The sequence below is a fragment of the Molossus molossus genome, unplaced genomic scaffold (assembly GCF_014108415.1).
Source record: "Molossus molossus isolate mMolMol1 unplaced genomic scaffold, mMolMol1.p scaffold_m16_p_1, whole genome shotgun sequence".
Lineage (NCBI taxonomy): Eukaryota > Metazoa > Chordata > Mammalia > Chiroptera > Molossidae > Molossus > Molossus molossus.
This window is the reverse complement of record NW_023425344.1, coordinates 218,875,695-218,899,215: the sequence shown is the minus strand read 5'-3', so window position 1 is coordinate 218,899,215 and position 23,521 is coordinate 218,875,695. Positions and strand designations below refer to the sequence as shown.

Here is a 23,521-nt window from a genome sequence, read left to right as displayed (position 1 = left end):
TTACAGCCCTGAATGCCATGGCTTTGCCTCAGCTTCAGCCATGGGGGACATATTAAGACTTGGAAGATCAAGGTTTTTAATGGACATTCACTTACCCCACAAAAGCCCATAGAGGTAAAAGGGCTGAGTGTTGATTCCTTACGGTTATTTCTAGACCTGCTACTACATGACCCTTACCCTCCTGTGAGAACAGAATAAAATACAGGTTCCAGGTCAAAGCATTCCCGGTCACGGAGAAGGGAAAAGCATGTGGCCCTGAGGTGAGACTACACATTCCTTGGATGATGAGAAGAGCTGGGCAGTGACCAGGAGACCCGGGATCACAAGGCTCTCTCTCCTGGGACGGAGGACTGGAAAAGAGCGGACGAGGAGCCAATGGGGAAGTGAGAGCTAACAAGGCACAATCTGGGCAGGAGCTGTAAGCAGACATCACTTGATAGTGATGTAAAGAGACATCACACTCGCCCTGGCCGGTTTAGTTCAGCACTTAGAGCGCCGGCCGGCAGACCAGAGAGTCTCGGGTTCGGTTCCCGGTAAGGGAATGTACCTCAGTTGCAGTTTGTCCCTGGCCCCGGTTGGGGTGTGTGGGTGGCAACCAGTCGATGTGTCTCTCTCACATCGATGTTTCTCTCTCTCTCTCTTCCTCCCTCTCTCCCTCCCGCACATCTGAAGATAAATGCAAAAATGTTGGGTGAGGTTAAAAAAAGAGAGACATCGCACTCCATTCGAGTGCGATCTGGTCCTAAAAGCCTGTTCCCAACCACGACTGTGTGTAGTTCAGATTCTCACAGACACCGTTCAAGCAGCTGCCCACATGCCCTGGGCGGAGCCAACCTTTCCTTCCTCCCCACTAAGCATCGCGTCCCACTCTAAGATTCACCCCAGAGCCAGAGCCAAGATTAGAACTCATGTCCTCACACTCAGCTTGGCAGACTGTCTGCTGGAGAAGTGGAAGCCCAGGGAAGGTGACAAGCAGACAGCAGCCAACCCTCAAGCCAGATGCCCAGTGCCACGCCGTCCTATGACAGACCCCATAGCTCCAGGTCCCCTGCCTGTTTCCCAGCCACGACCTCTTCCATCTCTCAACATGAGTCAATCTAGTCAATCACCAATCAGTAAATCAGTCTTCTAGAAAACTGTATTTCAAATCCCATGCCTGTGAAGCCCTCCTCGGACAAGGTCACCTAAGACCTTTGTTTTTGAAGGGCCCAAGGAGCTGCTCAGACATATACCTTTAAGAGCCCGGGGGCAGGAGAGGGAGATCTGGTTTTAAACTTTCTCTAATCTAAGTATAAGCCAACCTGTGTCCCCAGGCAGGAGGCAGGCCCCTAGGATTCCTAGCACAGCTGATAGTGCAAATCCCATCCTCCTCCTCCCTACTGGGCCTCAGGCTCCGTAACTCTCATCTGACCCATATCCCTGCTTCCAAGAAGAAAACAGACACCACCCAAAACCTGCAGTTGCCCCCCACTCCATGTTCCGTCCTCAGGGCTCTTGTCACTGAGGCAGCAGGACACAGCTCCCCCCAGCCAGCTTCAGAAAAAATGGGAGCGAGGGAAGGGGCACTTGCTGGCGAACCCTCTGGGCAGGCCAGCCTCTGGAGGTTCCCCAGAAACCAGTTCAGTTCAGGTGCGGAGGAAGCGATGTCATCCTCTCCCCCGACACCCAAGAAGTGGAAGCCCAACGCACCACACCTGCTTTGGAGGCAGGCAGGAAAGGAGTGAGGGGGGTCCCCCAAAGGCAACTGCTCCGAAGCGGGGGAGGGGGCGTTCGGCCAGCACCTGCACACAGCCCCGCCCTCTTCAGGGGTTGCAGCCTGCCTGTGTCTTTCAACTACAAACTAAGGGAGCAACAGCCTCTGACCGTCCCCAGCTCCCCCGTCAGGCTCTCCTCCGAGAAGGTACCAGAAGAAAGCAATAGAGAAAAGCCACAGCTTTCCCAGACATTTGCACCTTTTCCAGGGCAGAAGCAAAGGGAGCCTCCAGAGAGATCTCGGCTGAGACCCTGCATCACACTGTGCTCCCCCCACAGGGCAGCACAGCCACCGGCCACACTGCTCCCGACCCTGCCCCAGGAGAAGCCCGCTCGGGCTGCATGTCCCGTGTCCCGACTGCTCAGGCTCCCCCTCCAGCGCCCCCTCGGCCAGCAGAGGGTGGGCAGACCTGAGTGAGGTCACTACCACCCCAGGCTTTCCCCAGGACAATGCCGGAGAGGCTCTGGCTCTCTGCCCCTTCCACAAGCAGTTCCTCACTGTGCCCCTCCGTTTCCTCTGGGGAGACTCAGAGCCCTGAGCACCCTAAGGACAGACAAGGGAGGGCTCCCGGGGGGTGAATGTGGCAGCGTGACTATCAGAGGCTGAGAAACAGCGGGACCAGGGTTCCTGGGCCACCCCCCCTCTGGCCAGCTGGCTCAAATGCATTTTCCCTCGTGAGTTTGGTTTCCCTCCAGCCAGGAGCAGCAGGGGGGGCGCCAAGCACAGGTCTAAGTAGGACCGCAGCTCCGGGAAGGAGAAGGGTTGTGGCTGCCAATGGAGCCCTCCTGTGAATTCTGGGAGGAAGTCTGAGCCTAAGGACGTTAAGTCCAAACAATTCTTCGGCCTGGCCTTGGAAGGAAAGGAAAGCCCCTGGCATCTTGTTTCCAGGGAAGATCGCTGGCCCACCTCACCATTCCCACCAGCCCACAGCGTCAGCATTTGCTCATGGCTCGTGCTGTTCCTCAGACCCGGGATGTGTCCCAGACCCTCTTCCCTACACAAATTTGGTCAAACTACCTCCTTCAGAAAGGCCTCCTCACCATCCCAACCCCTCCAACACACACCCTAGTGCAGACTGAAGAATGTCCCAGCCCGATCCCTGGGCTGCAGGAGCCTGTGAATGTTGCCTTCCACGGCAAAAGAGACTGCAGGTGTGCTCAAGCGAAGGCTCTTGAGATGGGGAGGTTACTGGAGGTCATCAGGGGTCGAGGGTCCGTATTAGAGGGAGGCAGCAGGACTCAAAAGTTGATGTGACAAAAAAGGCAGAGGGACAGAGAAATCGATGGGAAGGTGCTATGTCGCTGGCTTTGACATGGAGGAATGGGACCACAAGCCAAAGGGCCGAGGCAGCTCGGGAGCTGGAAAGGACAAGGAAACAAATTCTCCCCTGGAGCCTCGGGAAGGAACACAACCCTGGGGACACAGACTACCCTCTGACCTCCAGAACTGCAACATAATAAATGTTTTAAGCCACTGAGTTTGTGGAGCTTGTTACAGCAGCCACAGGACCCAATTACCAAACACTTGTATAAATTCTAATGACGCCAAGTATCACTTACAACACTGGTCCTTGAGGGTTCATATGTGCAAGCTTTTCTTCTGGATTCAAGAGTAAAATCCAGTGTGCTGGGCCTTCTTTCCCATATTCTTCCTTCACCCTCAGCAGGCAATGCACATACTAGGTGCTCAATAAATTCCTGCTGGAAGGACGAGATTGTGCCTGGAGCACCTCTCACCACTTCTCAGTCAGGTGAAAGGTAAACTGGCCAAAGTCAAGAGCCAGCCAGTTCCTCCCAGGCTAAAGGATTTCCAGTGAGTCACCGCCAGCGAGTTTCCAACCAGCCCAAGGGCACCCAGGAGCGGTGACTGCTCACTCACCCCACCAATCCTGTCCCACTCGGCCCCAGGCGAAGGACTAGAGCAGAGGCACAGCTCCCTGCCCTGCCACATATTGTGACCAGGCACAAAAAACTGGGAGGAAGGGGAAAGTGGCCATGGGACTACTTTGGAGTTTGGAGAAGGAACAGCAATAACGTCCCTCTGCAAACGTACTGGGGAAAGCAGTCCAGCAGGAGGTTTCCCACGGATGGACGGACTCAAGGCAAATGAGAGCAATTACTGTTGATTAGAAACTGCTATTGCTCACAGCCAGGGCAGGTCCTCTCAGCTCCCAGAACTGCTTGTCATTGGGCAGGGAAATGACACAAGGCCCCTGGAAGATGGAGCAGCCAACTTCAGTGCTAGAAGTCACAGAGCCAGTGTTCCCAGAAACCCCACGCCTCTGATCTCGAGGTCAAATAGGCTCACAGGACCACCGCACTTTATCAGCAACATTCAGGGACCTGGCCTTGCCAATTAGTCATCTTGTTGCCCCTAACCCCCACTGTAGGGGCTGCCTGATTTGAGGCCTCACGGCTGGGGTGTGGTGAAGAGGAAATAGGAGCCACACCTTCAAGAGCTGCAGCATTTCCCATCGCATCGGGTTCACAGGCATTAGAGAATCTCAGTGGGAACCAAGTGGGAACAGAGGGGCCCCATTAGGTGCCCTGAGTTCTCAACAGAGGAAGAGAGAATACACAAGCACGTGTGTGCATGGGAGCCCACAGAGCCCAGAGGTGAAATGCACTGAATGGATCCACAGGCTCTGGAGTCAAGCACACCTGGCTTGAAGCCCAACTCCTGCACTTTACGGGCTATGTGTGGCCTTGGGCAAATCACTTGATCTTGTCAAGCTTCAAGTGCCTCATCTGTAAAAGGAGCATAGCAATAATACCAACCTCGCTGATCTCTAAGATTGAGATGATACAAGTGAAGCCATTTGTACAAATCTGACACCCAGTAAGACCACCATAAACAGTAGCAATGATGACAATGATGGATAGAGTATTATTTGTTCCATTAGCAGCCAAGACAAAAGATTTTTCTGACTTGTGCCTAAAATGTTGAACCACATTTGTTAAACTTGGTGCACCGACATGACCTAACCCTCCCCACAAACCATCCATCATCTATGATCCCAACATGAATTCAGACCAAGCTCTTTTAAGGGTAAATATAAAGCAATTCAGCTAGAAAAGAAAAACAGTCTAACACTCGGGCCTAAGAGAATGTCACACAAGATTAAGTATTAATAATCCGGAGTCCTTTGCTGTGGCCAGCGGGACGCATTCCTCAGGGTTCCGTGGAGACACGGCATGCCCTGCAAGGAGACGGAGAACAGGCCTGAGCAGGAACAAAATCTAAGGTCATGTGAGGTACCAAAATTACAAATAAGTGGTCAATAAAAGCCACCCTTGAGCCCTGGCCAATTTGGCTCAGCGGTTAGAGTGTCGGCCTGCGGTCCTGAGAGACCCGGGTTCGGTTCCCGCTAAGGGCATGAGCCTCGGTTGCGGTTTGTCCCCGGCCCTGGTTGGTCGTGCGGGTGGCAGCCACTCGATGTGTCCCTTTCACGTCGATGTTTCTCTCTCTCTCTCTCTCCCTCTTCCTCTCTCTCCCTCCCACTCTATCTGTGCAAAAAATGGAAAAGTGTCCTCGGGTGAGGATAAAAATAAATAAATAAATAAAAAGCCACCCTTGACACTGGTCCATGGGTTTTATTTCATTTATTTTTTTATCCTCCCTCGAGGACATTTTTGCATGTATCTTCAGATAGAGCAGAAGGGAGAGAGGGAGGAAGAGAGAGAGAGACGTCAATGTGAGAGAGACACATCGACTGGCTGCCACCCGCACAACCCCAACCAGGGCCGGGGACAAACGGAGACCAAGGTACGTGCCCTTAGTGGGAACCAAACCTGGGTCTCTCTGGTCCGCGGGCCAACGCTCTAACCACTGAGCAAACCAGCCTGGGCTGGTCCTTGGGTTTTAAAGAAAAGACAAAATCTAGCTTCAGGGTGGACATGCGGAGGGCCAGGACATCAAGGTATGGGAAAAGCCCTGGTGTCCACTCACTTTCTAAGTCCCAGGGAACATCAATAGAGGAAAGCAGCAGAATGGGTTACGAATGAGCCCAGGGACTCCAGCCAGCACTGTTCAAAACCAGTCCTCGCTCTGCTCCTCACGAGCTGGATAGGAGGAGCAAGGCAGGGATTTCTGCCACAATGTCTGCCCTCTTTAGGAATAACACTGCTGCCCTTCCTACCTAAGTTGTGAGCTTCAGAATTCACCGGACAGATATTTTTTAAGCACCCACTTTGCACAGAGACATCGTGGCAGGCTTGTGGAAGATACAAAAATAAATCACACACAGAACCCGCTCCCCAGCCCCCGAGCTGATATTCTATCAGGAGAAACTAGACACGTGCATCAATAACAAGAGGAGGAGCACGGCTGTGCGCAGCATGGGAACCCAGATTGCCTCGTTTGGGGCAACACTTCTGAGTGTGATGCCTGCGGGGCCCTGGGAATGCTGGAATAAATAAGGCACGTCCCTGTCTTTGAGGAACTGAATTCCAGAAGGAAGCCAGGTAACAGATTACCCACAAAGCAGTGTCTTGAATGCTGGTACAGAAGTAGGAAGATAGAAACTGTTGGAGTACCTAGTGCTACCTGTGGGCCAGGGCAGATTTAAAGCAGGTGGGGACACTTTAACTGAGTCTTGAGTGAGGAGTAAGCTTTTGCCAGGTAGAGGTTTGAGGTCATCTGATGCAAGGCAACAGCATGGGGAAGTTGAGTCCCTAATGGACTTGGACCACCCAAGGACCTGGGCAGCCGGCAGCAAGAGGCCAGGCGGAAAGGCAGGCTGAAGACAGGCTGAAGGAATCGGCAATGACTTTATGGAAAAGGACACCCCTGAGCCAGGCCTGGCAGAGGCGGGGCTCCAGGAGCCGAGGTGTGAGAAACTGTGGGGCTATAGCAGTAGGTGTCCAGGGAACTAGAGTGTTCAAGAACCCAGAGGCCCGAAAATGTGCTGACTATCCAGACAGTTTCAAGGAGGAGAAAGAGAGAGCCTTACAGGGAGCATCTGCTAGAAAGAAGAATGAGACATCTTCCAACCCCTGTGAAGGGGAAAGAAACAAAGACCCAAATACACGTGAAGCTATGAAGCTACTGGGGATTAAGTGCTTCTTCTTTTTTTTAATCCTCACCCGAGGACATTTTTCCATCTTTTGTTCAGATAGAGTGGGAGGGAGAGAGAGGAAGAGAGAGAGAAACATCGAGTGGCTGCCACCCACACGACCAACCAGGGCCGGGGACAAACTGCAACCGAGGTACATGCCCTTAGCGGGAACGAACCCGGGTCTCTCTGGACCTCAGGCCGACGCTCTGACCACTGAGCAACCGGCCAGGGCTTAAGCGCTTCTAAAAGCAGGGCAAGAGCCCAGCCTGTGTGGCTCAGTCGTTGGGCATCAACCCATACACCAAGGGGTCGCCAGTTTGATTCCCAGTCAGGGCGCATACCCAGGTTGTGGGCCCGATCCCCAGTGGGGAGCACGCAGGAGGCAGCCAAACGATGTTCTCTCTCATCAATGTTTCTATCTCTCTCTCTCTAAAATCAATAAAGAAAAAAAGTAAAAATAAATAATAAAAGCAGGACAAGAACACCTACTCTAGAAAACTGAGACACAGGGCTTAACCAGAAGGGAACCTCCTATTGAAATTTCAGAACAGTGGCTCCCCCGCGGCCGCGAGAGGGGGTCACTGTACACCTTACCACCTAGGGGACTTTCCCTCCCCCAAATTCTCACTTTCCTTCCCCAAGCAAGTTAGATTTAGGGGGCAAGGCTGCCAGCAGGAAAGCTCCCCCAAAGGCAACTTCCTCTTCAGTTCCCAGCATCAGCATCCAAAATTGTGAGCAGCCCCCTTTTGTGACAGACTTCAATCCATCCAACAGCCCTGACCTTCCCCACCCCTCAGGCACTGCAGCAGAAGAGCTCCAAGAAATACCCCTTCTTTGTCCTGGATGCTGACCTTGGGCCTGGTGCCTGACCCAGAGAAGTTAGGAACGTGCATTTCCAAGGCTGACCTTAGACTCACATACAAAGGTCGACTCTCAAAGGCAGCCAGCCCTTCAGACAGCAGGGCCTCCCACACGTCCCCTCAGGGATCCCTGTCCCACAGAGCCCAGGAGGGCCCCTCACCACCTGCCCCACCTCCACCCCCTCAGGTCCCTGCCTTTCCTTCTAAGGGGCCTCACGAGGGAGGCCCAGAAAACTCATCCAACCAGTTCCCAAGTGGGAGGAGAGGAGGTTTCTCCCTCGGCTGGGAGGACAGGGGGGCAGCTGTCACCAAACCCAGGTTCTGAGGGGAGGCGGTGCACAGGGCACGGAGTGGCTTGGCCCACGCAGCAGAGTCCTACTTTGGGAAAAGCAAGGCCTTGAGTCAAGGTTGAAAGACATAGCCAAGTCAGGCTCTGCCCCTGAACTCCCTGCTCCCACGGCCCGGGGCTCCAGAGGTGGTGGGCACCGGGGTGGTGCACTGCCCCGGCCTGGTGGCATCCATCAAGGCCACAAGAGGATTGAGGAGAACTTCCTTTCACCTGCTCTACCTGTGGCTACTTGATTTTATCTAATAACCACCCTCGGGGACTCTGGCAAAAGGAACCTTCAGGAAGAAGTGGGAGATTAACTCTGCTTTTCCCAAGTCCTGTGCATGTGTGCATGTGTGTGTGGGTATGTGTGCGGGGTCACTCGAGGAAGGTCCCCTCTCTAACTACCCAACTCTGAAAGATCAGAGATCAGATGACCCTCTGAAGTCTCCGAGTAGAATGATTTGCAGTCACCTCCAAAAGGACACAGGACTGTCGTGCTCTTACCTAGCCGAGATGGACAATCCACTAGGAGAAGCCAGGCAGGATAAAAAGGACCAGCTGCCTGTCTTACACCTGTACCCGTGAGGAGCTAAGTTTCTGAACCCCCAAGGGAGAAACCTACCTTTTTCCCCAAAGCCTGTGGCTGGCCAGGTTTCACAGGGCAGTCTGGCAAAGCTTGGAGGCCTGCAGTTGACAGAGTCCTGGTCACACCCCACTCGTACCCCTGGCCTGGCCCCAGCTGAGTACCTACTGCTTTTCTCAAAACGGCTCCCATCTGAGCACCAAGAGGGCCGCGTGGGGCCAGGGAGCGGCATTCTTCCCACCGGCAGAGGAGCAGTTAACAGGCTTGGGGCGAGCAGAGAGCTGCCACAAACAGCCCGGGGAATTAAAGCGCCTGCGCCTCCTGCAAAACCTCTCCAATAAACGTCCTATTCAGAACCAGTTCTGCGTGTGGGTCACACTCTCTGCATTTCTATCATTCCTGATTCCTGGCAGGCCCCTACCAGAGGAAGTGCAGCTTCCCACTCCAATTCAGCAGGTCCTCACTGGGTAGGGACCCAGGCCAGAGCCAAGCAGGTGAGCACCACAAGGCTGAGGACACACAAGTATCTCCAGCAATTTAAACACAGGGGACACTAACTGCAGGAAGTCAAGTGCTGAAGGCAGACAAACAAAGCCAGTTCATTCACCAGCACAATAATACTCCATTTATGCGGTTCCTCCCCCATCACAAGCACTCAAAGCCTGAGGATATTAACCCTTCAGCCCTTAACAGCAGCCAGGGGCAGAGGGGAGGGGCAGGTGAGCATCAGATATTATTATCCATTTTACAGATCAGGAAACTGAGGCACAAGTGACTCCCAAGATGCCAGACTGGAATAATATCAAATAGTATTTTATTTGGGTGTACCAGGCATTGTGCTAAACACATTTTCTATGCAATCCCCTCACAACAACCCTATGATCAAGAGCTATTTGCTCACTTACCCAGGACTGGACAGTGAGGTAAGAGGGAAATTCTTTCCCCAACACCAGCTCCCTCAGGACGGAATAGAAAGGTGCCATTCTACAGCCCTCTTGTGGGAATGCCCTGGGGCAGTTTTACCCTTTTACTGGTAACTCTTTGCTCAGAACAAGTTCCTACACTGTGGGGCAACCTCAGAAAGAGGCCAAAATGGAGAAATTCATAACTCGCCCGTAGATCCTTCCACAAACCACTCATGTGTCCGCATAAGATGACCTGGACAATGGTCAGTCATCATGGCCCCTCTTTTCTTTTTGTCCCCCAACTTGAGATGTATGAAGGCACCTGGTCTCCCTGGGAGTGTGCTGCGGTGTGGAGGCAGCCAGGGCTTACCTGTATACGGACTTGAGATCAGTGTGATAAAGTGTATATCTTAAAGAAGAAGAAGAAAAAGATGACCAGCAAGAAGCACAAGGCTGCCTTCCCCACCCATAAGCTCTCACAGTGGGGGCACAGATGTGTGCAGGGGCTCGCTGGGTGGCAGGTACCTTGTTTTCTGTGCGTGCCCTGTCTACCTAACTCAGTTAAGCCTCTTAAAGGTAAGGAGGACCAGATCGTCCTGGGTTTCTGTACCCTGTTTTCCCCAGGTCTTCTAGCATTCAAATTCCTAGAACTGATTTTGGCAGCTGTGGAAACACAGGCCAGAAGGCTGAAGCACACAGGATGAAAGATATTTTCTGTGCTCTTATGATGGGAGAAAAAGACATCCCCAGTGGAGACAGAGAAAGGTTTGAGAGTGAGAACCAACCTGCTCACCTCTTCTCTGCTGTCTGGAAGCTGCGGACGGGGACGGAGGTGACTTCCTGTCTAAACCAGGACTACTCAAACTCACTCGTACTTATCGACAGAATAAATCATATCCCAGGTGCTGAGGAAATAGCAGTAAACAAGACAAACCTTTGCTTTCGTGGAGCTAGTGCTCCAGTTGAGAAGAAGGCCACAAGAAGGTAGACATTGCTCAGAGAGTGACTAGGGTTGGGGTCTTTGTTAGGTAGGGAGGCCTGGGGAGGCTCTGAGGAGATGCCTCTTAAGCAGAGAGAGACCTGTATGACAAGCAGCCACTAGACACGCCAAGTTCTGGGGCAAGAGTCTTCCAACAATCTTTTCCCTACCGCACCTCAGCCACACACCTATATATTTGATATGTCCTAGACCTCATCATCACCAATAGGGGCAGACTTCCAAAATATCTTGCTTTTAAGCATCCGACTCTTTGCAACCACCGAAGAGGAACTCAGTGTAAACAAACCACATAGTGAGAAGAAAACAAAACCCACCACAAAGGAGTCATAAGAGAGAACAAATTGGTACTCCAAGAGCTAGAAATAAAAAAAAAAATCTAAAAAAAATAATTTTTTTAAGTAATAAGTGGAAATGAAATATACAATAGTAAAAATTAAAACCCAATAGGTAGGTTAAACAGAAAATTAAAAACAGCTAAAGAATTAATGAACGAGGGAAAAACAGAGGAAATCATCCTGAGGTAGAAAATATCAAGAGACATAGAGGGTCACAGAATTCTATATGAATAAAAAGGAGCCCGGCTGGTGTGGCTCAGTGGACTGATCATCGTCCCATGGACTGAGAGGTCTTGGTTCGATTCCCAGTCAGGGCACATGCCTGGGTTGCAGGCTCAATCCCCAGTAGGGGGCGTGGAGGAGGCAGCCAATCAATGTTTCTCTCTTACTGATGTTTCTATCTCTCTCTCCCTTTCTCTCTCTCTAAAAAAAATCAATAAAGCCCTGGACGGTTTGGCTCAGCGGTTAGAGAGTCAGCCTGCGGTCCGAAGAGACCCAGGTTTGGTTCCCGCTAAGGGCACGTACCTCGGTTGCAGTTTGTCCCTGGCCCTGGTTGGGTTGTGTGAGTGGCAGCCACTCGATGTGTCCCTTTCACGTCGATGTTTCTCTCTCTTCCTCCCACTCTATCTGAACAAAAAATGGAAAAATGTCCTCGGGTGAAGATAAAAAAAAAAATCAATAAAAAACATTTTTAAAAAATCAAGTCTATTTCTATACACAAGCAGTGAATAATCCAAAAATGAAATTAACAAAACAATCCCATTTATCATAGCAGCAAAAAACACAAAATACTTCAGAATATATTTAACAAAAGAAGTGCAAAAAGTACTGAAAACCAAGAAACTCTGTTAAAAGAAATTAAAGACCTGAATAAATAGAAGGACATCCCATGTTCATGGATCAGGACACTTAACATTCTTAAGTTTGGACTGCTTGCCAAATTCTACAGACTCAATCAAAATTCCAGGTAGCATTTTTGTAGAAATTGACAAACTGATCCTAAAAGTTGTAAGGAAAAGCAAGGAACTGAGAATAGGCAAAAACAATCTTGAAAAGATTTTTTGTTTCAAAGGGCACTAGCAAGAAAATGAAAAGATACTAGACTTATTTTGATCATTTTGCAGGGTATACAAATATTGAGTCATTATACTGTACATCTGAAACTAATATACAGTATAACACCCCCTTATCCGAGGGGCACACATTCCAAGACCCCCAGTGGATGCCTGAAACCACGAATAGTACTGAACCCTATATATACTATGCTTTTTCCTATACATACATACCTATAATAGAGTTTAATTTATAAATTAGGCACAGTAAGATATGAACAACATGTAATAAAATAGAATAATTATATATATAATGCAAAAAAAGTTATGTGAATGTGGTCTCTCTCAAAAATATCTTATTGTACTATAATCACCTTTTCACGTAAAAGCAGCACTTGCCCTGGCCAGGTGGCTCAGCTGGTTAAGCATTGTCCTGTACACCAAAAGGTTGTGGGTTCAATTCCCAGACAGGGCACATACCTAGGTTTCGGGTTTGATCCCCAATCGGGGCATGTACAAGTGGCAACCAATCGATGTTTCTCCCTCACATCGTTTCTCTCTCAAAATCAATAAAAACATATTCTCACGTGAGGACTTTTTTAAAAAGCACTTTATGGCTTCTCTTTGGCGGATCCTCAAAAAGTTAAACATAGAGTTACCATGTGACCCAGCAATTCCACTCCTAGATAAATACCTAAGAGAATGGAAAACTCGTGTCTACACAAAAAGTTGTACACAACTGTTCACAGTAGCATTATTCATAATAGCCCCTATGTGGAAACAGTTCAAATGTCCCTCAATTGATAAACAAAATGTAGCATACCTATACAATGGAATATTATTTGGCAATTTAAAAAAAAGAATGAAAAACGAATAATATGCTACAGCACCAATGACTCTTAAAATCATTATGCTAAGTTAAAGAAAACAGTCATAACTGAGTACATATTGTATAAATTTATATATGTGAAATGTCCAGAATAGCCAAATCCATAGAGATAGAAAATAGATCAGTAGTTGCCCAGGGCTGGGGGTTGGGGGAAAATAGGAAATGATTCCTAATGGCTACAGGGTTTCTTTTGGGGCATGATAAAAAAATGTTTTCAGCCCTGGCCGGTTTGGCTCAGCGGTTAGAGCGTCGGCCTGCGGTCCAGAGAGACCCGGGTTCGGTTCCCGCTAAGGGCATGTACCTCGGTTGCAGTTTGTCCCCGGCCCTGTTTGGTCGTGCGGGTGGCGGCCACTCGATGTGTCCCTTTCACATCGATGTTTCTCTCTCTCTCTCTTCCTCCCGCTCTATCTGAATAAAAAATAGAAAAATGTCCTCGGGTGAGGATTAAAAAAAAAAAAAAAATGTTTTCAGATTAGATAGTGGTGATGGTTGCACAACTCATGTGAATATACTAAAAACCAGTGAACTATATATACTTTACATAGGTGAAGTTTAAACATGCAAAATATATCTCAATAAAATTATAAATCAAATCTTTAAAGTAACCAGTCAGCAAGAAAAGTATAAACTATTCAATAACTAGCAATGGAAAAATTGACCATTTCTCTGGGAAAAAAACAAAATCAGTTCCATCTTATAAAGCTGAGTGGTTCTCACCCTTGGCTGACCATAAAAATCACCTGGTATGTGTTTCATAACCATGTCTGGATCCCACCCCAGGATATTTTTATTTTATTGGTCTGAATGAGGTGAGGCTCAGACATCAGTACTTTTTCGTAAAAGCTCCTCTTGGGGTTTAATGAGTAACCAGGGTTGAGAACCAGTATTACATTTTTTAAAATAGCCCTGGCCGGTGTAGCTCAGTTGATTGAGCATTATCCGGTGCACCAACAGATCACTGGTTCGATTTTGGTCAGGGCACATACCCAGGTTGTAGGTTCAATTTTCGGAAGGGGTGCGTGTGGGAGGCAGCAGATTGATGTTTCTCTCTCATATCGGTTTTTCTCTCTCTTCCCCCCCTTCCTCTCTTTCTAAAAAAATCAATAAAACACATTTAAAATACACACACACACACACACACAATCCAGGTGAATTTAAAACAAGTAGGGGAAGCAAAACTTAAAAGCAAAACAAAACATATTAAAATATAGATTTATAAAATGAGAATAGAAACAAAAATTTTTTAAGAAAAGAAAAATAAAAAATTTAAAAAATCAGAGTAGAAAAGGATTTCTTGAACAAAACACAAAGTATAAACAAAAGATTAGTAAATCCAACATTAAAATTAAAACTTCCCTATGAAAAATAACATTAATAAAGTTTAGACAATCCAGAGCTATATGTAATAAATGACCTGCAAGATATTTATATACATATATATAATACAACACACACACATACACTCCTAAAAGTCAACAAAGCCCGGCCAGTGTGGCTCAGTGGTTGAGTATCGGCCCATGTTCAACTGGTCGCTGGTTCAATTCCTAGTCAGGGTACATGCCCAGGTTGTGGGCAAAATCCCCAGTAGGGGGCATGCAGGAGTTGGCCAATCAATGTTCTGTTTCATCAATGTTTCTATCTCTCACTCCCTCTCCCTTCCTCTCTCTCTAAAATCAAGAAAAAAAAATTTTTTTTAGTCAACAAAGAAAGACAATGGCAATTAAAACTGAAAAAGTATACAAGAACCTCTAACAGATAGCAGAGAGAAGAGATGATGAGGCAGGAGACAGGGGTGGGAAACTTTTCACTGTATGCCCTTTTGGGGTTTGAATTATGTTATTACCTGGTTAAAAAAACTGTTTTTTTAATGTGATATTTTGATTGGCCAATAAACATGAAAAGTACCCATCCCTTCCTGTAATCAAAGTGTTGATTTTAAAAACCAATTTATAAAATAATTTTAAGATACCATATCATACCTACTAGATTAAAAGATAGTGAAAATAGAAACAACCTAAATGTCTATTAATAAGGGAACTGTGCCCTGGCTGGTTTGGCTCAGCAGTTAGAGGGTCAGCCTGCAGACCAATGAGTCGTGGGTTCAATTTCAGCCAAGGGCACGTACCTCAGTTGCGGTTCATCCCCGGTCCTGGTTGGGTCTTGTGGGAGGCAACCAGTCATGTGTCCTTCTCACGTCAGTGTTTCTCTCTTTCTCTCTCTCTCTCCCTCCCTCCCTCCTACTCTATCTGAAGAAAAACGAAAAAATATCCTTGGGGGAGGATTTTAAAAAAATAAAGGAACTGTGATGTAATTATATAATATATACCAATAGATACAATTAAATGAATAACCTAGATTTAAACATATCAACATGGATAAATCTTGACAATATTGTTGGATAGAAAATGCAAGTTTGAGAAGAATGCATTCAACATGACATATGCTGAATTTAAAATAACACAATATATAAATTCATCACAGATTATAGGAAAGAGTATAAAAACATGCAAAGGAATGATAAACACCATATTCAGGAGAATGTTACTTCCAGGGAGAAAGGGAAGAGAATGGGATTAAGGAAAAACAAAACAAAACAAAGGAAGCTTCCAAAGTATGTCACATTCTATCTCTGTAATAAATGAGAGAAGTAAACAGAATAAAATTACCATTTGCTAGATCCGGATGGCGGGAACAGGGGGGTAGGGGCTCCTATTGGGGGCCCCCGTCCCCCTGGAGACTGACTGGAACCAGCACCAAGGCTGCACAGCACAGCATCTTTCAGCAGCACCCAGAACCAAAACAAGGGAACAAAGCTCCTGATGGAAAGTGGCCTGGGATTTCTGAAACTACAGCTACTCCCTGTCATTTCTGGCCTCAGAAAGTGCTGTGTGTCACCCAGGCAGGTGCTTAAAATGTAAATGTATTGAAAGCATTCTTGTGTCCGGCCAGTGTGGCTCAGTAGGTGTGGCTCAGTGGTTGAGCATCAACCATGCACCAAGAAGTTGCCAGTTTGATTCCCAGTCAGGACACATGCCCAGGTTGGGGGCCCGATTCCCAGTGGGGGGCATGCAGAAGACAGCCAGTCGATGTTCTCTCTCATTGATGTGTCTATCTCTCTCTCGCTCTCTCAATTCCTCTCTCTATAAAATCAATAAAGAAAAAAAAAAAGAAAGCATTCTTGTTTACACAGAGGCAAGTGCCCTTTGGGATAACTGGCAGTCTGCTTGAGCGGAGCCGCATTAAGGTGGACCTGTTGAAATAAGGCGGACCTATCATAGCTCTATTGTAAACACAGTGAGCCCTGGCCAGTTTGGCTCAGCGGTTAGAGAGTCAGCCTGCAGTCCGGAGAGACCTGGGTTTGGTTCCAGCTAAGGGCACATACCTCGGTTGCAGTTTGTCCCTGACCCTGTTTGGGTCATGTTTGAGTGGCAGCCACTCGATGTGTCCCTTTCACATCGATGTTTCTCTCTCTCTCTCTCTGTTCCTCCCACTCTATCTGAACAAAAAATGGAAAAATGTCCTCGGGTGAGGATAAAATAAATAAATAAACAAACACAGTGAAACCTTGGCTCCATGCTGAGAGAGCTATCCAAACAGAGAGAGAAAGAGACAGAAACATCAATGTGAGAAACATCCATTGGCTGCCTCCTGCACACCCCCCACTGGATCAACCCCACAACCTGGGCATGTTGATGGGGAATCAAACCGGGACCTCTCAGTCCATGGGACAATGCACAATCCACTGAGCCACACTGGCCGGACTATATCCTGGGCACTTTCAGACAGGAATAGAACATGTGTGCAGAGTGTGAAAATGTCTTTAATTCCTAAGGTTTCATCACACAGTAGGGTTTTACTTATTCAATAACTATTTATAGGAATCCAGCAAGCACAGGGGATGTAGCAATGTGCAGTTCCCTTTTTCTTTCTTTTTTTAAATTATTATTATTATTATTATTTTTTTTCATCCTTACCTGAGGATATTTTTTCATTGATTTTTTTTTTGGATAGGGAGGGAGTGAGGGAAACATCCGTGTGAGAGACGTCGTTTGGCTGCCTCCGGCATGACCCCGACCAGGGCTGGGGATTGACCCTGCAACAGGTACGCGCCCTTGACTGGAATCAAACCCGCAACTCTTCGGTCCTCCGGCTGACACTTTAACTGCTGAGCCAGACCAGCCAGGGCCCCTTTTCCTTTCAATAAATACTTACCATCTATTGCTCAAGAACCGCTGATCCACACACACAGTCTCATGGCCTAGGTGGGTAATGAAGGGTATGTGATTTTGAGAGCTTCCAGTACCTGTGGAACCCATCTCTCCTCTTGGGATCCTATTAGCACAGTATAACTGATTCCCTACTCTTACATCCTCCCTCATTCTCAACCAGACGAGCCAACTTCTAGGACCCTCAAACCGTTTCCGAAAGGCTACATGCACAACCACTGCTGCATCCACAGGACCGCTGTTCAGCCCTGTGCTCAGCCCCAGTCAGTTCAGCACTGTGAGTCCTTAAACATCCACTCCTTGAGCTTAAACCAAGGCTCCCTCCCCAGAGGCAAGAGGACTACAAAAAGTTCCTCTCCCCCTTAGCTTGCATTCCCAGCTGGCAACAGCCCACTGGGGCTGGGCCTGACCCCCAACACCGCCTTCTTTCCCTTAACTTTGTGGAGCAAAACCTGGAGTGGTTGGGACCACCAAGCCCAGACTGCTCAGGGCGGGACCCCAGCGCAAGTTCAGCACCCAATGATGACACTTTCGACTGTTCTGCAGGCTATGTGAGAGCCAAGATGAGTCAGCAAAGTTCCGGCCCTCAAAGAGCTTCTAACCAAAATCAGGAGAACACAGCAGAGACCCAGCTGACAAGACCTGCCTTTATCCCAGACAGCCAACCCCAAAGAGGCTTGCCAGCAGCTCTAGATGCACCTCCTTACAATCACAGGTTAACTGACTCTGCCCAATTTTCTCTCTCCTGTGACAAAAACATCTGGGGCTGTTCAGGGCCCTCTTTGCAACTTCCTGAGGCCAGATTATATCTAGCTTAGCTGGTCTCCAGGCACCACCGGCAGGCCCAGAAAGTTCCTTCACCACAGGGCCTGCCCGGCTGGCCAGCAAGTGAAGCTGGGCTCGCGAGGGGAGTGGTCTGGCAGATGACCACTTCCCTGAGCCCCACCCCCACCCCCCAGCTTCCGGAGCCAGGGCAGGGCCCCCAGGAAACCGCTCACCGCAGCTTTTGACAGCAGTCCTTTAGATGGGCCCCTCCCTTTGAGGTCCACGGTTCCAACTGAGAGGGGAGAAAACTCCTCTGGCTGGTGGGTGGAAGCCTCGTGGAGCTGAGCAGTCAGTCTCACAGTGTCTGTCCATTCCGTTACCCTAAAGTCTGGTCCATGTGGACCCTCCTTAGAACTTTTTTGAGGCTACCCCTAAACCTCCCTCAGAATCCTCTATCCACCTCCCTAAGTTCCCTAAAACAGCTCGGCCTACCATCTGCCCAACTCTCCCAGCCCCTTCCTCATTTCCCTCAACCCCTTCGCCCACACTCCCACCCCAGCAAACACAGCTCCAGACACTGGGGGAGGGGCACATAGCCTTCCCAGCCCCAGGCAGAGTAGAGCCAGAGACTAAGGTGTGATTCATCAGGGCTGGTTGGAAACAGAGGAAATTCCAGAGCAAGGGAGGGTCAGGGATGTCCCCCAGCCCAGCCAGTCACAGGAAGCAGCACACACCTGTGAGTTTTACATTTTCAACCATCTGGATCCTAGTGTCCTCACTAACTAGAAAGTCTGCACTAATTAGGCTTTGTACTTTCGCCTCCCTCTAATTCCCCATTCCCATCTAATAAATGAAATAAAAACTTGCCCTGGCCAGTTTGGCTCAGCAGTTAAAGGGTCAGCCAGCAGACAGAAGGGTTGCAGGTCTGATTCCCCATCAAGAACATATACCCATGTTCCAGGTTTGATCCAGGTCTGTTTGAGGTCGTGCAGGAGGCAATCACTGGATGTGTCTCTCTCACATCGATGTTTCTCTCTCTCTCCCTCCAGTCCAGTGTATCTTAAAATCAACAGAAAAATATCCTCAAGTGAGGATTAACCAAAAAATAAAAATAAATAAATAAATAAAAATTTCTCATCTACTGTCCTTAGCATTAAATATGTTAGGCTACTCCTGCAGAATTTGGTTGGAGAACTAATGAGACTATCATTTACTGAACAGTGATAAGCATGAGGACGTTTTTTTTCTCCATTTTCCATGAGAGAAACACAGGCACAAAGGAGTTTAGCACCACACAGCTAGTAAGCTGTCAAGCTGGGACCTGAACCCCGGTGCGTCCAATTCCACAGTGTGTTGCTTGAACAGGGTTTCAAGAAAGAAAATCAGAGACGCAGGGAAATATCCCCTTCAGGCATTATCCTAAACATCCCTTCCTCCAGTTGCTTCCCAGTCAACCCCATCTTAAACATCATCTCACTCCTTTTATAATTCACATCCAACTTCCCTATCATATTTTTCTGCTTATCACTAAAATGCTTTTTCTTTGTTTTTCTTTCATTGATTTGAGAGAGAGAGAGAGAAATATCGATGAGACAGAACATCGATTGGCCGCCTCCAGCATGCCCCCACTGGGGATTTGGCCCACAGCCTGGACATGTGCCCTGACCTGAAATCGAACCAGTGACCTCTTGATACATGGGTCGATGCTCAACCACTGAGTCACACCAGCTGGGTATTTTTAAAAATACTCACCCAAGGATATGTTTTTATTGATTTTTTTCTTTATTGATTTTATTTATTTATATATATATATATATATATATTTTTTAATCCTCACCTGAGGACATTTTTCCATTTTTTGTTCAGATAGAGTGGGAGGGAGAGAGAGGAAGAAAGAGAGAGAAACATCGACATGAAAGGGACACATCAAGTAGCTGTGGCTCTCACAACCCAACCAGGGCCAGGGACAAACTGTAAGTGAGGTACGCGCCCTTAGCAGGAACCGAACCCAGGTCTCTCTGGACCGCAGGCCAACACTGCTGAGCCAAACTGGCCAGGGCTCTTTATTGATTTTAGAGAGAGAGGAAGGGAGAGGGAGAGATAGAAACATCGATGAAAGAGAACATCGACTGGACGCCTCCTGCATACCCCCCACTGAGGATCAGGCCCACAACCTGGGCATGTGCATGAGTCAACACTCAACCACTGAACCAGCAGGACATGTTTTTATTGATTTTAGAGAGAGAGGAAGGGGGAAGGAGAGAGAAAGAAACATTGATCGGTGCTTCCCTGGTCCAGGCATTGAACCCAAAACCTAGGTATGTCCTGACTAGGAAATGAACCCTCGACCTTAGGTGCACAGGACAACACTCCAACCAACTGAGCCACACTGGCCAGGGCTAAATGCTTTCTATTTCAATTATTTATCTTGCTTATTGTCAGCTTCCCCCACTATTAGTCAACACCATAGGTCAATGATAGTTGTATATTTTGTTCACTGCTGTGTCCCCTGCATCTAGCACTCCCATAGAGTAGGTGCCAAATAAGTAAGTGTTGAATGAATAAATGAATGCTTTAAAATAAACTATGAGCCCGGCCAGTGTGACTCAGTGGTTGAGAGTGGACCCATGTACCAAGAGGCTGCCAGTTGAATTCAGTTGGTTCCTGATCAGGGCACATGCATGGGTTGCAGGCTCAATCCCCAGTACAGGTGTGCGAGAGGCAGCATATTGATGTTTCTCTTTCTCTCTTTCTGCCTCCCTCCTTTCCTGCCTCGCTCTCTCTAGGGATCAATGAAAAAATGTCCTTGGGTAAGGATTAACAAAAATTAATTAATTAATTTAATTTAATAGAACTGTGAGGTATGAATATAGAAAGAAAAAGAGAATGATCCATCCATTCAGGAAAAGAAAGAGAATGAGAAAAGATATGAGAATCTGGCCTGGGACAGGTGGTGGACCCCAAGATGAGCCGCAGGAGAGGAAATGAGGGTCTGCCAGGTCCTTGAGACTCCAGTAGAATCTTCCTGCTGGCAGTAGTGAGTTCCAGCTGCCAGGGCCCCAGCCTGAGGGCCCCTGCTGGGGAGGGCAGGCCTGGAACAAAGGCCTATGGACCTGCAGCTGGCCAGAGACATGGGGCAGAGCCGCAGCCTGGGCCAGAGGGGCAGCCTGAGATGGGGAAGCAGCAGGGTGGGGGAGCAAATGAGGAGCTGAAAACAGCCATCAGTGCAGCTGCAAAGGCAACACGTTCCCAAAGCCCAGAGTCCCCTTAACCTCTAGCACAACAGAAAATAGCTAGATGGCTCCAAAGCTCACCCTGCTAGGTCAGCTCCAGCCCAGGCTTGTAGCAACCCTCCAGGCTTACAGCCAGAGCCTTCACAAGATTCTGAGAGTAGGGTGGAGGTGAAGGGGCAAGCCATATACTGGAACAGTCCTTTTTCCCTCTAACCCTGGTCATCTCTCAGCATGACCTTTGGCCTCCTCTAGTGTAAACACGGTGACCCTGGGATTTGGTAAGGCAAATGTTTACTCTGGAGATGAGATACTACATGCCAGGGGTATAAACTTTCACCGTGGGCTTCTGGTATCTACCCTTCCTTGTGGCACATGTGGGATAAACCCAGGAAATTATAAAGTTCTAGAGAGGGCCCCTCCTAGCCACAGTCGAGCCCTTTATTTTGTAGAGGAGTTTATTGGGCACTTTCCACATATGTGGCTTCATTTGATCCTCACTCCAGGCTCTATGAGGAAGAGCAGGCAAGTACCCCACTTTACTCATGTGGAAACTGAGTTAGAAAAGATATGTGATTTGCCCAGGTCACGTGGGGAAAGCATGGATTAGATAGAGTAAGGAAATCTGAGTGCTGATCCCTCTTTGGCCAACAGGGACCAGACTCTAATCACCTCACATCTCCGGGCTCTGCTGCCTTCGTGTAAATGCAACAGGCAAATGTGAGGTGCCTTCCAACCCAAGAGACTCAGTCTTTGATGCCCTGCAGTAGAGCCAGGACTAAAACTCAGGCAAAATCCTGTGTTGGACTCCCAGGCTATCACGCTCTTTCCACTCTCCAGCTATGCTACTTCTAATGAAAGGCAACAGAAAAGCCCCAAGCTCTTACACAAACCCCTCTCTCTGCTTTTAGGATTTGGTTTGCTCCACCTCCAGAACAAGATACCCAGGGAGTCAAGGGGTTGTCCAACCCTCCTGTAAGGGAGTGTGGGCAGCAGAGGCAGCAAAAGTATTATCAGCAGGTGTGGTGGTGCCCCAGGCCCACAAGGAAGGCATGAATAACAGAGAAGGGGTACACCTTCTTTTGGTTCTTACTCCCTAGGTTTTCTGCTGGGGATGGTTGAGGTGAGGTACTCCCGGCCAAGTCACTCAGGATTCCACTCCCAGTCCAGCAGAGGAGAGGCTGGAAAGGAACTTTCCTGAAGGGAGGCAGGTAATCTTCTTAGCAGGGAGCCCTTTGGGGGCTGTCACTACTCTCCCTGCTTATTATTTCTTGAGCAAGGTCAGTGTGACTGGGCTGCATGCAGAGGCAGGGCTGGGAAGACTCTAGGAACCCCCACTTCAGGGTTCCCTGTAGGGTGTTGCAGTCTGGGTCGCCTCCTGGGGGCCCCAGGGCAGGGGACAGGCCCCTTCATCTGCCAACAGTTTAGCAAGTGACCTCAGAGATGAAACTCTAACCACCGCCACTAAGACCGCCCCCCCCCAGGCCACACCTCTCCAGCCTCCCACCATTACATTTCCCACTCCGTTCTTCCTTTTGTTTTCAAAAGCAGCTCCAAAGAGTAAATGTAGCTACTTAAAAACGTCTTGAAATTTTCAAGTTTGCACGCTTTAGTCCAGCTTCCCAAACCAAAGGGCTGAGAATATGGAGCAAAGGAACCAAACCGATTTCAGCAGTGGGCGAGGTCGAGGTAGACGGTGCCAGGCAAGTGGCCTCTGTGGTTTCCAATCCCGGGCACCCCACTTCTAGCACCCCACTTCTACAGGACATGAGCTGAGAGCCCCCAGAGCCAGCACCGTGTGGCACAATCCGGTTCAAGCTGCTAGCGCCTCTCGGGCTCTCCGGACCAGAAACTCGGGTCCTTCCCATGAGAGTACACCCGCCCGGCCCACAGTCCGGGGCAAGGACCATACCTCGGGGGCCCAAGCGCGTAGGGGAGCGGGTGGGTGCAACCTCCCGGGTTTTAAACGGAGCCTCTCGAAGCCACCCAGCGCGTTCGCTCCTTTTGTTTCCGGGGTGGGGGCTAAACGACAGAAAATGTCTCCTAGAAAGAACCTCCCGCGCTCCAGCCCCGGGCCGGGAGGGTTCGCCTGGAAGGAGCCGACGCAGCCGCGGGCCTTCCTCCGCCCGGAGCCCTCACCCCGCAGGGGCTGGGCGGGCGTCCGGGGAGGGTGGGAGCCTCGGGGCGACTCTGGGCACTGCCACTCCGCCGGCTGCACTGGCAGAGAGAGAGGGGAGAGGCCAGGGACACTCACCCAGCGGCGGCGGTGCGCGAGTCCGGCACGCACGGTGCGCGAGGCTGCCCCGGGGCCGCGACGAGGCGGGCGCGAGTTTGAAAGGCGCTCTCGGAAGGGGCTGAGGCTGCCGGCCGCTCCCGCCCACTGCCAGCCCCTGCGGCGCGGCCGCTGCGAGCGCGGCCAACAGCGAGCGCGGCCCCAGGGACTCCAGCCCGCGCGCGGCTTCCCAGCGCCCGGCAGGAAGTCGGGGCCGGGCCGGGCCGCAGCGGAGGGAGGAGAGAGGGAGGAGAGAGGGAGGGA

The 23,521-nt window shown here is 49.3% G+C and overlaps 1 protein-coding gene across 1 annotated transcript in view; it reads right to left on the bottom strand.

Moving 5' to 3' along the window:
• The window catches only part of PLEKHG3 (pleckstrin homology and RhoGEF domain containing G3), a 43,323-nt gene extending 20,046 nt beyond the window's left edge, over positions 1 to 23,277 (bottom strand). Inside the window, exon 1 of the mRNA XM_036260268.1 lies at positions 23,240 to 23,277. The gene's annotated coding sequence lies outside the window, so the exon portion shown is untranslated. The remainder of the gene's footprint in view (positions 1 to 23,239) is intronic.
• Between the last annotated feature and the right edge of the window lie 244 nt (positions 23,278 to 23,521).